General features: G+C 41.9%; 1 long non-coding RNA gene across 1 annotated transcript in view; it reads right to left on the bottom strand.

Annotated features, from left to right (window-relative positions):
* The window catches only part of LOC124870764, a 52,460-nt gene that overhangs the window by 19,422 nt on the left and 16,728 nt on the right, over positions 1-16,310 (bottom strand). The gene's annotated exons all lie outside the window — the stretch shown is intronic.

Below are 16,310 nucleotides of genomic sequence, written 5' to 3'. Positions count from 1 at the left end.
ATAATATCTTAATACAGGATGGAGGTTATGAGGCCATGGGCTAGGTTGCTGAACCAGTAGTGATTTTTAACGCCTTAGCTTATTAGTGGGACTTTTAAACGTCCCTGACTTTGCTTTAAATCAATCCCATAATATTTTGTTCACCCTCTGTAAAGCAAAATGACAAATTCAGTTTTCCATTTTCTTTTGCTATCTTGTGATAAATGGGTTTTTGACTGGATAATATTTACCCTTACAACAAATCAACATCCCTATTCTATGCATTCAGTTAGAGAAGTCTTAGAATTAGTTTAAGGAGTGGAGTATTGATAGGAATTGCTGGTAGTTCCAAAGTACAGCTCTCTGTGTTACCGTGTTTTGGTTCCTCAATGGTGTACGCGTGATTTCTGTATGTCCACTAAAAACCTTGGACTGGTTATAAAAACACACAGGTTTTTTTCAAAAAATGCATGGAATCTATTAATGAAGAGAACCAGGGAGGACTGGAATAAGCAGATTTTAATTTTTAAATGCAAAGTATATATCCTACCGGGAGCAGACTGCGACAACTGCCAAGGTGATCACCAAGCAGACATACTCTAGTTTATCTGGTTGGCCCTACCATGGCTCCATCTGTGGAACATACAACCAGTCAACACCAGAGGAAAGAAAGAAGTAAGAAAAAACACATATAATAACCAAACTGAATAATGAATAACCAAATTGAAGACAACAGGACAAAGTTTTTACAGAGTACATGTTGAACTCTGCAGCTAGTTGAAGCTGAAAGGAAGAACTGGACTTAAAAACATGGGCAGACACAACCCAACCCCGAACACAAATACAAATCAACACTACTCAGTCTCCTGTAGGGTGAAATCTGCAAGAGAAGACCCCCCCTGTAGCACACATTTAACTCTATTTCTCCTCATGTTACTTTGTGATGGAATATTCTCCTTTTACGATCCCATAGAAAAACAAACTGTGGGAGAAGGCTCAGAAGAGCTGAAGACAGCTTGGCATCATACTATGAAAAAGAAATTGAGTCATAATGGTCTGCAATGATGAGTAATCATGGCGCATAAAATATATTTTCCTTTGCACTTCATACACTTCAAAAAGGAAGGTAAAGGTACTAAATTTATCACTGAAAATGATCTCAAAATGTTTAAAAAGATGATTATATATTTTCTTTAAAGATGCTTAGAAAATATGATGCGTGATATTATTCATAACAAACTTTATTTGATTTGGTCTCCAATGAGAAAGTTGTTGAACTGTTTTATATATATTTTATATACCAAGGAGCAAGACCACTACATTACTGGCCTCCAGTAATAAAGTAATGAACATTTTTGACAAGGACATGTCATTTAAATCTTATATTAAACAGGTTTCTAGGATTTACTGCTTTCACGTCTGGAATAAAATCAGAAATATACTGTCTAGGAATGACGCAGAAAAACTAGTCCATGGATTTGTAGCTTCAATGCTGGAGTGATGTAATTCTTCACCAACAGGAAGGTCACAAAATGTAGTTAAAAACCTTCAGATTATCTAAAACGCAAGAGCTTTGATGAAAATTAAAAAGAGAGATCATATTTCTCCTATTTTAGGTTCTCTTCACTGGCTCCCTGTTAAATCCAGAATAGAATTTAAAATTCTCCTTCACACATATAAAGCCCTTAATAATTTAACTCCATTCATTTCAATTCAATTCATTTATAAAGTGTCAATTTACAGCACATGCCGTATAAAGGCATTTTACAAAGTCTTTAACAGAATCCTACAGATTCCAAGTCATGTACCTACAAACCAATTAAACCTAGTTATCAAACAGTGCAGTCATATTCAATTTATTATTCACACTGGTTAAATGGTTTTTCTATCTAAGGAAACCCAGCAGATTGCATCAAGTCAGTGACCTACAGCATTCACTCCTCCTGGAAGAATATAATTTAACTAATAAACTGAACTTGACTGCATTGTTTGATAACTAGAATGTATGTACTTGAGATGAAATCTGTCTATATAATTGAACTGAATCATCAGATTTCTTTCTTAAGTGCCTTGTGACAATATTTGTTGTGAATTTGCCATATTTGATATTTTTTATATAAACAAACATAACTGAATGGTATTAAAATGACAATAAAATATATTTATTCTATTCATAGCCTATATTTTCATAGCCTCAGACATCAGATGGCCAAGCATACAGTGTGGCTGAAAGTTATTTGTGAGGACATTCACTGTAGATGCAGCGGCCAACAGCAGTCAGAAAAGCTGTGCACACCCACTCTCAATGATACTAACTGTGAAACATGGGTTTTATGGGCTCATAATACACACAAAAATATATACACACACCCATTCGTCCAAGCATGCAAACATTCACCCACCCACAGATGCAAACACACACACCTAGGTATCTGTGACCACTAATTGTGTCTGGCCAGCGCTGTCCCCAGCAGCCAGGGTCACGAGAGTGCTGGGTAGCCATTGCGGTGCCCTGTTAAACATAGCTCACCCCGAGACCTGTTATTACCCTTCCAGACCATCATCTTTTTCTCCTCAAAACTGGGCCGGCTCAGTCAGTTTAATGAAGCCGGCATTCCAGTGGAGGGAAAGAAGCATCAGCTTTCTAAGTCCCATGAAAGCACCAACACTTAATCATGGTGGACAAAAACCTCCAGAGAGGAGACTGGCATTTCTTACAGCACTGTACAATGTACTAATATTAAACATGGCACATTTTCACTGTGGCCTGGTTTCCACTTCATTGTGATGAATTTTAGTGCCTAGCATAAGTAATGTTACTCATTGGACTTTTCCACATATTGTCACCTTAAAAGCATAAACATCAATATATTTTCTTGAGATTTTATGTCATGGACCTAGACAAAACAAATTATAGTGCGTTTTAGTTACAAAGCACGTTAGAACTTTAAATAACAAAAACACTTAGCACTACTTCATATAATGCAATGCATGCTACTGAATCATTAAATTCACAGCAAATATATTTTCCAGCATATTTACGTTACTAATATTTATTAATATGTATTTCCTATTCAAATAAATGATCTGTGGAACTAGGTGTGAATGAGTGTGCGCATGGTTGTTTGTCCTGCATGTCTCTGTGTTACCCTGTGATGGATTGGTGACCTGTCCAGGGTCTACCCTGCCTCTCGCCCATAGATAGAAGATAGGCACCAGCTTCCCTGAGACCCACTATGGAATAAGCGGTATAAATGAATGAATGAATGAATGAATGAATGAATGAATGAATGAACTGTATTTATTAGTATCAGGTCTTCTGTAACCTCTAACAGCAGTTTTAGGATCGCTCTGTATTTAGCTCCACCCATCTTCAAATCAACTTTAATCAGCTTCACCGTCCCTGCTGCATAAAGGCATCCCCCACAGCATGCTGGTGCTACAACCATATTTAACCATGGAGATGGAGGGTTCAGGATGATGTGCAGTGTTAGATTTCTCAAAACACTGCTTTTGAAAAGTTGGAAAAAAGTGAAATTTTTGTCTCAAATGTGGTTTGCTGTCTCCCCTACATGGCTGGTAGCAAAAGGCAAATATGACTTCTTATGGCTTTATTTTAGCAATAAATTTATTCTTGCCACTCTGCCATTTGGGCCAGATTTGTTGAGAGAAGGATAAAAAGAACCTTATGCCTGGTTCACACGGCGGGATTGTTAAGCCAATTTTTGACCCCATCTTCCCCTTAAGATTTTTTGATATTCCTGCTTTGTGTGGTGCGTTAAGATTGATCTAGTCTGCTCAGAAGGATATTGGGACCGCTCTGACCTCAAATCGGGGATATTCAACATGTTGGATTGTCTTGGCCCAATATCCTACCGTGTTTGTCCTCAGGTGTTCCCTGAGGACAAATGCCTTCGGGCAGCCTGTTGAATGTGATGTACAGCCAATCAGAAAGCGAGGTGCGGAAACAAGTAAGGGAATACTCTGAACTCATGTTTGATCTCGAGAGGATTTGCAAGATTTCTCATCTGACATCTTAATGTTTGTGAGTGAAATTTGTTCATGTGTGGTGTGTTGTGCGTGCTGTTGTGTGTGCTGTGTGGGTGGACACAGAGGTTTAAGTAAAAGACTTGGAATAAAAAAGAAAAAGGGTTTACTGTTCAATAGTTACCTAGTTACATTTTTGTAGCTTAATGTTGGGACCACAGCCATGGATACAACATGATGGGCCAGTAAGAACTTTTCTGCAACTTTCAAAATAAATCGCATCAACCTACTTCCAGCACAGGCAGGAACAGGGAATAAAAGCAGACTTCCCGTGAGGTCACTGTCCGAATAAAAACCCCGCTTTTGCAACAAACTGACCTCTTCCACGCAAGTCCCCAGTGGAACTGGATGGAGGGACACAGTGCGCTAATGTCTCTTTGCTGGCAAATAGACATAACTCTTCAAACTTGGTCCAAGTGTGTCATGCAATCATATGCACTAAGTTAAGTAGGAATGAATTGCTGTTTGTGTATCCGGTATTCATTCATGAACGGGGGTATTTAAGGTACAAGCATTGCTTGACTTTCTCTCCGAGATCTACAGAAGCAAACTGTGTTCCAAAGAGTTCCCAGCAGAGACCTTGTCTCTACAACGCAGAGTGGAGCAGTTTTCCTGGTCTAAAGGAAGGACAACGGGACCGCATCACTGCGGTTAAAGCCGTAATGTGCAGTTTGGCCTGCCGACAGAGCGAGACCCCCTCCCCACACAGGTATGGAGGTCAGCTGCAAGTCAACCCTTTGTTCCCTGTGGATGCTTTCTTCAACTTCGTCGTCCCGGACAGCTTTTCCTCAGCACGGTTCACGTAAGAAGTTGTGTGCTGGCAGAGAGAAGTAGTTTAGAATGAAATAATCGAAACATTTTTTGTTTTATGACGTTTGTTTTTGTTTATGTTGAAAACTCATCTTAGTGCTAGCAGATTATCTGCTCAGCACATGTGCTCAGTTTGTGTGTTCTGTGTTTGTGTTTTTTTTTTTAAGTAAAAAATTTATTTAAAGGGTGATTTTAAACACAAAAGATCGGCCACAACACGCATATGCATTTTAACCCTTTTATTAGTGTTCTTTTAAAGATTTGTGTTTGATTCTGATGATAAGCTTCTTTAGTTAGCTTAAACTGCTAACAGCTAAGAACACGTGCTTGCCTACTAAAGATCATTTACCCAAAAAGGTTGTTAGTTTTCAAGCTAGGAAGTAATATTTACCTAAATATTATTTTACTAAACTTGATAACTAATGAAACACCATTAAGCCCAATTTCTCAAAGATTTGGTTCTTATTTAAAATATTTCCTGAAATATTTCACTATTTCCTTAATAATAATTCTTTAAATATTATTTAAAAAAATAAAGGCAGCTAAATAAACACCGTTGAGAATTGGTCATCCAGAAGGTTGACCATATCGCACACTTAAAGATTGTTTTTGAGTCTCTTCATGCTGCTGGTTTGACTGTTAATGCGGCCAAATGCACTCTTGCCAAGAAGGAAGTTCAATATCTGGGGTATGTTATCGGTGGCGGAGTAATCAAACCCCAGGTTCAGAAGGTCCAAGCCATTCAGGCATGCCAGCTACTGCAAACCAGGACACAGTTAAAGTCCTTCCTGGGGATGTCAGGCTGGTATCATAAATTCATTCCAAACTTTTCTTCCAGAGCTGCCGTACTTACGGATATGACTAGCCTTAAAGGATGTAAGCAGCTTCGGTGGTCCGAAGAAGCAAAGGGGGCTTTTAAGGACATTCAAGGTGCCTTGAGTGGACATCCCGTGTTGCACTGTCCTGACTTTGACCAGCTATTTATTCTACAAACTGATGCATCGGATCGTGGCCTTGGTGCAGTGCTGCTGCAAGGTCCTCCTGAGGTATGGCATCCTATTGCTTTTATAAGCAGGAAGCTCCATCCAAGGGAAGTTCGCTACTCTACTGTCGAAAAAGAATGCCGAGCTGTCAAGTGGGCCTTGGATTCATTCAAATATTACCTTTTGGGTAGAAGGTTTATTTTAGAGATGGATGGAGAGAATGAAGGACTCAAACAACCGAATCAACCGCTGGTACTTGGCGATGCAACCATTCCAGTTTGAGGTCCATCACATACCTGGGAAGCTGAACTCCACTGCGGACTACCTATCCCACTGGCCCATGGAGCTTCTAGAGGAGGGGGAGTGTGTGGAGGTTCCTCCAGCTATTTCACAGTGTTAGTATTTTAATGTTTCTTCTACACATATTTGTTTGATGGCACTTTCTTGTATTATTTTGGATGTTTGCTAAGCTGGGTGCCCACAGTTAGTAAACAGCCTATGTTTGTGCAGATTATTAATTGTTTGTTTCTTTTGCTGAGGAGGAAGGAACTAGCTGGGGGGAGCAAATGTGATGTGACACCAGGAAGTGGAGGAAGCCATCAGGCTGGTGAAAAAGGGGGACTTAACTCTGGAGAAGCTGTCAAACTCTGAAAGCTCCATTGTTAAAAAATTGTTTGGTGTAAGAATGTCTTAGTTTTTATATTTGTGTTGTAGTTATGATTTGTAATAATGAATTAGTTGTTTAGGTTTATTTATTGTTTGGCTTAGTTGTCTTGTCCCTCCCTTTCTTGTTTCATGTAGGCTAGCCTGTATGTTTAAATTCCCTTATGTTTGGTGTAAGTAGTCAGTCCTGGTTTGTCAGTTTAGGTTAGGTATTGGTTGATTGTTTCCTATGGGCCCATTTTTCTAGATTTTGTTGTGTGCTTTTGATGGATTTTTGTCAACTTTCATGGAAGAATAAATTGAGGATATTTCTTGTATACTTTTGTCCTTTGTCTAACTGTTTGGTCCCTGACGGCATGCAACAGTCTGGGTGGTACGCTTCTTTGGGGCTTCTCCACACCGTAACTCTCCCGTATGTGGGGAAAATAGTAAAGGTGGACTCATCAGAGAACAATACATGTTTCACATTGTCCACAGCCCAAGATTTGCGCTCCTTGCACCATTGAAACCGACGTTTGGCATTGGCACGAGTGACCAAAGGTTTGGCTATAGCAGCCCGGCCGTGTATAATGACCCTGTTGGATGTGGTTCGTCCTTTTTGGTGGTATGCTGACATTACCCTGGATACCGTGGCTCTTGATACATCACAAACACTTGCTGTCTTGGTCACAGATGCGCCAGCAAGATGTGCACCAACAATTTGTCCTCTTTTGAACTCTGGTATGTCACCCATAATGTTGTGTGCATTTCAATATTTTGAGCAAAACTGTGCTCTTACCCTGCTAATTGAACCTTAACACTTTGCTCTTACTGGTGCAATGTGCAATCAATGAAGACTGGCTACCAGGCTGGTCAAATTTAGCCATGAAATCTCCCACACTAAAATGACAGGTGTTTCAGTTTCATTGTCCAACCCCTGTATATCTAACACTGTTTTTGGCACCTATCTCCTCCTTCATTCTTTATGCTATTTCAGCCATTCAACTTTTAAAATGTTCAGCTCATTTAGGACATTACGGCTATGACTTTTGGTATTAATACTTTTTATACTTTTAAAAACATTCAGCTTTTTGTGCCAATTTTTGGCCTATTGACATGAATGGAAAATCTTAAAAATTCCGCAAAATTCCACTAAAACTTTGTGCTCTTTAACAGCTTACTACTTCTGCATACTTTCAGCTTGAAACACCATTCAACTTTTAAAATATTCACAAGACATTAAGCTATCTTCAAATGATTCAGCTTTTTGATATCTAATACGGTTCTTCTACAATTGCGATTCAAATTTTAGGCAAGATTTTTGACGTTTTTGATTTTATAATGTAATTCTATGGCGGAATTCGTCAGTTGGTAGAGTGTACACTCTACGTTTTTGAATAACCTGAGAAAGAACGAACAAACTCTCTTCACTCGCTCAATTTTCGCTCTACTGGCACAAATTAGGTATCAAAATGTGCTCTTTCGCAATTCAGAAAATGTCACCCTCATTAATGTGGGACTAACGGATTTCACGCAACACGCCCGGGAGCAACGCAAAGTCAACACACCCTGAATGGAAAAAAACCTATAGGAATTTCAGAAATATCTGAGCAAAAAATCATTAAACTCACATGTTTTCGAATTGCCGCCTCTCCTAAACCGTTCACGTTAGAGACATGAGCTTTGTACCAATTAATCTTCAGACCTTGCTGGCACTCACAGTTAAGGAATTCGTTTGATACCTTTTATCGTTTTGTCATAAAAAAGGATTGTTTTGGAGTACCAAATCTGTCCTTTCCAAAATCGCTTGAAATTAAAAAAATTCTAAATTATCCACTTTTCTACACTGTCACATCTCCTACATGGATTTATGTAGACACATGAAAATCTCCAGGATTGTTCACTGATCCCTGCTGATACCTACGGTCCAAATATTTTTTGGATACCTTTTATCGTTTCCTCGTAAAGTAGGTTTGTTTGACAGTGAAAAATTCACCTTCACTCAGGTTAAAAATGGTTAAAATTATCTACTTTTTCACAGGGTCACACCTCCCAGACAGATTTTTGTAGAAAATTGAGAAGCTCCATGATTGTTCACCAGGGCCTGCTGATTAATACAGTGCATGAATCAAATTGATTGCCCTTATAGTTTCCGAGGTATTAGATGTTGTTCGAGAGCATGTTCAGGCATTTTTGTGTTTTCCTCCATTTGTCCCTTTTTTCCACCTAGTGTTGTGCCTTTATTATTATATTTTCAACAACAATGTGTTCATATTCTCATTCCCCTGTCCGTTCTGAGAGAAACGGTTCAAGAATGACGTTGATAGCCCTTATGGTTTCCGAGTTATGGGCAGTAGTTCGAGAGCATGTGCCACCATGTTATAAAGCCAGGCCATGATGAGACACAAAGTGTGGTGCTGCGTGAGCAGTGTTACCAGGTGAGAAATGTAGGATTATCGTACTAGAGACATAGAATTATCGTATTTTGAGGGAAATTATTGTACACTTGTCATAACCAAAATAACAAGTCTGTTGATGTGTTGAATAGCGTCTAACAGGCACTCGCAGCTTTGTGGCGTCAGTACGGAATGGGTTTATCATCACCTGCCGCCCCACAGTGCCGCCGGGCTCTGCTTCTTCTTCTTTTCTTTTCCTCAATCATGGGCGGGCGCAGTGGACTATTCAGCCAATCATGGCCATTGTTCTGAGGCCATCGCATCACGTCACACGTAGGTTACATTTAGAAAAGCACGGTTGGGTGGAATTTCCAGCATTTGTTTCCGAATCCGGACACAGATGCCTTCAAGGTTCACAAAAAAACTCCGACAGACTTTGGCGATAGGCTGATGACGACTGATTACAACCACACATTCACGGAATGGTCAAATTATCGTACATTTGGCCTTTAGGAATTTAGGAATATTGATTGTACATTGTACAGAGAGCAAAATTATTGTACAAATACGATAATTATCGTACACCTGGCAACACTGCGTCAGTGAGAAACAGCAGCTGTTGGGCGCTCATTAATTACCCTAGCAACAGAACACAGCTGCCAGTGAACTTAAGTAACCTTTGACAGAGAGTGGCTCTGAGGCTGAGCTGAGGCCAGAAGCTTCCATGAGTGATCACAATAAGTCAGTCATAGCCATAACTCAAAGTCATAAAAGCCTTTTTTCCCACTGAACATCAACCTTCCATATTTACAAATGATTGTTTAAAGCTGATAATAGCATAGACAATGATTTTAGAACAACTAACTGCTATAAATCAGAAAAAGGCAGACCCAAGATTCAGCCAGACACAGTACTGAAAGTTTAAAAGGTTTATTCAGCCACAGGAAAATGTCACACAGGTAACACTCCTCACAGCTTCCAGGAATCACTGAGGCAGAAAGAGGGATTAGTGACTTGTAGTCTCTCCAGATTTTGCAGGGATCAGAAAAGCCACTAACCTGCTTTTGTCTTGAGTGGAACTTGAAACCCAGAGGGGAAACCTCAGTGGGCGGCAGGCAGTGATCTCCACAGCACAGGTAAGAAGTGACTCCAGGCTGAATAATCTGAGGGCTAGGCTGGCTCAATAATCCAAGGACAGAAACAGGGTCAATGATCGGAACAAGAGGCGTCAGGCAAGGGGCAGGCAGAGGCATAAACCAGATGCAGGAAACAAGGTCGACAACCAAAATCCAAATAGTCCGACAGGGAGCAGGCAGAGGCATAAATCCAAAAGGCAAGGCAAGGTCAAGAACAATGATCAGACAGGAAGGAACGCTGGATATCTACTCACACGATGGCTTTCAAAAATCTGGCACAGTCTGCTTAACAGAGTCAGTATAAATCAGGGAAGACATAGGTGCTTGGCATTCCACAGATTGCACTACACTGCAGCAGCCACCAGGTGCATCTAATCTGCTGATTGCAGCCAGGGAGACAGGGTAGAGCAGACGTGCCAGAATCATAACAGTACCCCCTCTCTAAGGTCCGGCTCCTGACGGACCACGAGGCTGATCAGGATGGAGACGATGAAACTCACAAATTAGGTCCTTATCAATAATGAACCTCGTAGGAATCCAAGTTCGTTCCTCGGGCCCATAGCCCTCCCAGTCAACCAGGTATTGCATTCCACGTACTCTTCGCCTGGACCTGAGAATGCGCCGGACCGAGAACACTGGATCACCATCAATGACCCGGGTGGGTGAAGGGGGCCCGGAGGTGGGCCCAAGTCGGGGCTCCACGAAGGGCTTGACCTGAGAAACGTGGAACGTGGGGTGAATCCTCATGGAGTTGGGTAATCTCAGTCATACAGCGACATGGTTGATGATCTTGGAGATTGGGAAAGGTCCAACAAATCGGGGTGCCAATTTCCAGGATTCTACCCTTAATGGGAGGTCCTTGGCAGAGAGCCAAACTTTCTGCCCCACCTGGTATTTAGGGGCAGGGATCCGTCTCCGGTTGGCCGTTCCTGACTGAACCAGTGACATTCTGATCATCGACCTCCTGGCCTTTCTCCATATTCTTTGGCACCTTAGGGCAGCCGCTTGGGCGGACGGAACATTAGCTTCTCTCTCCTGAACTGAAAACATGGGTGGCTGGAAACCAAACACAACATGAAATGGAGACAAACCAGTGGCACTCGATTGCATAGAGTTCATGGCGTATTCAACCCAGGGCAAATCTTGTGACCACTTGGTCAGGTCAGACTCACATAATATACAAAGTTTGGTTTCAGCTTCATGGTTGGCTCTCTTGGTTTGGCCATCAGACTGAGGATGAAACCCTGAGGAAAGACTAACAGAAATTCCCAACAACGAACAAAACTCCTTCCAGAAACGTGACACAAATTGGGGTCCTCTATGTCAACAATGTCATTAGGGATTCCATGGAGCCTGAAAACTTCTCGGGTCAATATCTCACCCATCTCCTTTGCAGATGGAAGCTTCTCCAAGGGCACCAGATAAACCATCTTAGAAAATCTGTCAATTATGGTTAGTAGTACAGTGACCATTAGAAACCGGTAGACTTGTCACAAAATCCATCGCAATGTGCGACCATGGGCGAGGGGGAATGAGCAATGGGTGCAACAACCCCGCAGGGGGGTGACGAGAAGGCTTGGCTCGACAACATTGAGTGCATTCAGAAACTAAGTCTTTGACATCCTTGACCAGCGATGGCCACCAAAACTGAGTTCAAACTGTCTGAATAGTTCTGCTGATTCCTGGATGACAAACTAAACGAGAGCAATGACAAGACTCCAGTACCTTAGGCACAAAGCGTTCAGGAACAAAACAGCGGTCAGGTGGACATGATGGTGGGATAGGCAGATCCCTAATGGCTTCCTGGACCTCTCTTTCCACCTCGACTCAGGACACAGACAACCTGACGGTTTCAGGAAGGATAAACTCCTCTTCACCCGCAGACTGAGATTCTGCAGGCTCTTGAATCCGGGATAGGGAGTCAGGGTTGCCATTTTTACTCCCTGGCCTGTAAGATAGGGAGAAACGACCAAAAAACAGAGCCCACCTTGCCTGCCTGGGGTTCAGCTGTTTTGCTGATTTCAGGTACTCCAAGTTTTTATGGTCAGTCCACACCATAAACGGCTCCTTAGTCCCCTCCAGCCAATGTCTCCACTCTGTCAATGCCAACTTGACGGCCAGTAACTCTCTGTTTCCCACGTCGTAATTCCGCTCAGCCTGAGACAGAGTCCTTGAGAAAAAGGCACATGGGTGAACACGATCATCCTCACCTCTTTGGCTTAATACGGCTCCGACCCCAGTGCTTGAGGCATCCACCTCCACGATAAACTGTCTCTCTGGGTCAGGAGACTGTAACACTGGAGCTGACATGAAGAGCTCCTTCAACTTATTGAAGGCCTTCTCTGCATCCTTATTCCACAAAAATTTTGTCTTGGAAGAGGTAAGAGCGTTCAGGGGAGTAGCAACCAGACTGTAATTTCTAATAAACCTTCTGTAGAAGTTTGCAAAGCCCAGAAATCTTTGAAGTTGCTTGCGATCAGTTACAACAGGCCATTCCAAAACGGCCTTTACTTTGGAGGGATCGACAAGCACTTGATCTGGGGAAATGATGAAGCCTAAAAAGGAAGTGGTAGTGATGTGAAACTCACATTTTTCTGCCTTGACGAACAACTGGTTTTGGAGAAGACGCAGGAGAACAGCTCTGACATGTTTTCTGTGGGTTTCCAGATCTTGAGAATAAATCATAAATAAATAAATAAAGCCGTTTTCCACTCATCTCCTTCTCTGATTCGGACCAGATGATATGCATTCCTTAGATCCAGCTTAGAAAATATCTTGGCTCCCTGAATCTGATCAAAAGCTGTGTTCATGAGTGGTAAGGGGTATCTATTTTTAACTGTTATCTCATTAAGGCCTCTATAATCAATGCATGGTCTCAACGAACCATCCTTCTTCCTAAACAAAAGAGAAACCAGCACCTGCAGGAGAGGAAGAAGGTTGAATGTGCCCTGCCATTAATACCTCATCAACATAATTCTTCATGGCCTTGTGCTCTGGACCAGACAATGAATAGGTTCTGCCTTTAGGGGGTGATGTGCCAGGAAGCAAATCAATAGCACAATCATATGGTCAATGGGGTGGCACAGCTGTGGCCTTGATTTTATTAAATACTTCCTTTAAATCATGGTATTCTTGTGGTACCTTGGATAAATCCAGATAGGTCTCCTCGACCTCATTCTCCACACTGACCTCCGTAGCAGCAGACAAAAGACAGTCAGCGGAACATGACTCAGACCAACCCAGAACTTCATTTTTCTTCCAGTCAATGTGAGGGTTGTGTTTCTGCAACCAGGAGGCCCCTAGGACTACAGGAAGTTCAGGTGAATTAATGATCATAAAAGTTACTTTTTCTTGATGATTACCTCCAACTGTTAAGGTAATCTCCTCTGTCCTGAGGTGTGAATTGTTCATGCTGTGACCATCCAAAGCTAGCACGATTCTTGTGTCAGCTCACGGAATAAGTTTTATGCCGTTCTTGTTTACGAATGTTTCGTCCATGAATTCAATGTCTGCTCCTGAATCAATAAACACGGCCCCCTGGAGAGACATGGAAGAGGTTTGAAAACGAGCAGGAAACAAGAAGGAGGAGGCAGTTAGTTGACTTCGGCTCAGTAGAGACCTCCGTTCCTCTGCTGAGCCTGTCCTTTTAGTGGACGCCTGAGTGCTAAATGTCCCTTCTCTCCACAATAAAAACAGAGCTTGAATCTTCTCCGACGATCTTTCTCATCAGGGGTAATCTGGGTTCTGCCCAATTGCATGGGCTCACAATTATCATTTTCCACAGTGAGAGGTGACCGACTCCTTCTCTCATACCGGTGTGCAGAAGACTGAGTTAATGATGAGTGACCCTTCTCATGGCGCTTCTCCTTCTTTCTCTCTGCCAGCCGAATATCAATGCGAGCAGCCAAATCCTCAAGTTGTTTCAAGGAAGAAGGATAGTCACGGGTCGCTAGCTCATCCTTGATGTCTTCGTTTAATCCTTTCATGAATGCATCCATTTGTGCTGCCTCATTCCAACGGCTCTCTGCAGCCAACAAATGAAAGTCAATTATATAGGTCGAGACAGGCTGATCACCCTCTTTGAGGGACAATAATCGTCTTGCGGCCTCACGACTTGGAATGACCAGGTCAAAAACTCGAATGAGTTCCTTGGAAAAAGTTTCATAAAGATTACAAGATGCAGACCTGTTATGCCATTCAGCAGTTCCCCACTGTTTTGCCTTTCCTGCTAGCAGAGATATAACAAACGCCACCTTGTAACGTTCAGTGGGAAAGGATGACGGCTGAAGCTCAAAATGAATTTCACACTGAGTTAGAAAAGACATTGAGTCTCCCCTGAACATCTCAGGCGGAGAGAGGCGTGGTTCCCTTACCTCTGCTGTTGTCCGTGTTACTTGGGCGGGGTTTCTTTGTGACGGTGGCGGCTCAAAGACAAGATTGCCAGATCGTAATATGGAAATTATTTCCTCCATTCCGGAACCCAACCAGGAAAGGGTCTCATCAACGTGGGTACGCCACTGTTGTGCTGGAGATGGGTCCATTTTTGGCCAGATTTTTCTGCTATGAATCAGAAAAAGGCGGACCCAAGATTCAACCAGACACAGTACTGAAGGTTTAAAAGGTTTATTCAGCCACAGGAAAACGTCACACCGGTAACACTCCTCACAGCTTCCAGGAATCACTGAGGCAGAAAGAGGGATTAGTGACTTTTAGTCTCTCCAGATTTTGCAGGGATCAGAAAAGTCACTAACCTGCTTTTGTCTTGAGTGGAACTTGAAACCCAGAGGGGAAACCTCAGTGGGCAGCAGGCGGTGATTTCTACAGCTCAGGTAAGAAGTGACTCCAGGCTGAATAATCTGAGGGCTAGGCTGGCTCAATAATCCAAGGACAGAAACAGGGTCAACAATCGGAACAAGAGGCGTCAGGCAAGGGGCAGGCAGAGACATAAACCAGATGCAGGAAACAAGGTCGACAACCAAAATCCAAATAGTCCGACAGGGAGCAGGCAGAAGCATAAATTCAAAAGGCAAGGCAAGGTAAAGAACAATGATCAGACAGGAAGGAACGCTGGATATCTACTCATATGATGGCTTTCAAAAATCTGGCACAGTCTGCTTAACAGAGTCAGTATAAATCAGGGAAGACATAGGTGCTTGGCATTCCACAGATTGCTCTACACTGCAGCAGCCACCAGGTGCATCTAATCTGCTGATTGCATCCAGGGAGACAGGGTAGAGCAGACATGCCAGAATCATAACACTAACGGAACTAACCCAGACCTGAAAGGACAACCTTGCTGGACTTTCAAAATAAGACAAAACATGCTCTACAAAATAAAAGCCTTTACATTTTAAAATATAGACAATTGCAGCACTGGGCTTCACATTAATGTTGGAGCTCATCCAGTGTAGGAAATTGGACCAAGTCAGCCCTTTAAAATAAGGATTACTGAAATTGTCAAAATAAAAGCCTCAATCTTTAATAGTTACTAGTGATTATTTAAGCTGATAATAGCATACATAATGATTTTAGAATGGCAAGCACGTTCTATGTAACTAATGAAAGTAACCCAGACCTGAAAGGACAAACATGCTGGATTTTCAAAATAAGACAAAACATGCTCTACAAAATAAAAGCCTTTACATTTTAAATTATAAATAATTGCAGGACTGGGCTTCACACTACTGTTGGAGCTTTCCCAGTGTTTGAAATAGGACCATGTTGGCCTTTTAAAATAAAGCTCACTGAAACAGTCAAAATGAAAGCCTCAGTCTTCCAGAGGTAGTAGTAATTTTTTAAGCTGATTATAGCATACATAATGATTTTAGAATAGCAACCAGGTTCTTTATATCTAGTGGAAGTATGCCAGACCTGAAAGGACAACTATACTGGACTTTCAAAACAACACCTAGACACACCCTACAAAATAAACGTCTTCATATTTCACACAACAATAATTGCAGCATTAGTCTAAACACTATTTCTGGGACTCTGTGATGGAAATAGATCTACTTTATCCTTTCAAAATAAAAACTGATATTTACAAAATAAAAGCCTCAACATTCCTTTGTTGGGGCCTGCTATAGCAATGAATGGAGAACAGTGAATGGCCTGACTCCCATGCCATTGCCTTGTGGCACCTATTAGGTAAGGTAAGGTAAGGTAAGTTTATTTATATAGCACTTTTCAGCAACGAGACACTTAAAGCGCTATTACTACACATCTCTAAACTGGACTCTTTATTTATTGGCGACTGCCAAAGCAATGCAAGGACGCATGATTACTGGTGAAACAAGAACAGGTCTAGGTAGACATCT

Source organism: Girardinichthys multiradiatus, chromosome 7, assembly GCF_021462225.1.
Source record: "Girardinichthys multiradiatus isolate DD_20200921_A chromosome 7, DD_fGirMul_XY1, whole genome shotgun sequence".
Taxonomy (NCBI): Eukaryota; Metazoa; Chordata; class Actinopteri; order Cyprinodontiformes; family Goodeidae; genus Girardinichthys; species Girardinichthys multiradiatus.
Note: the sequence above shows the minus strand (reverse complement) of the source record. Positions and strands in the feature narration are given on the sequence as shown.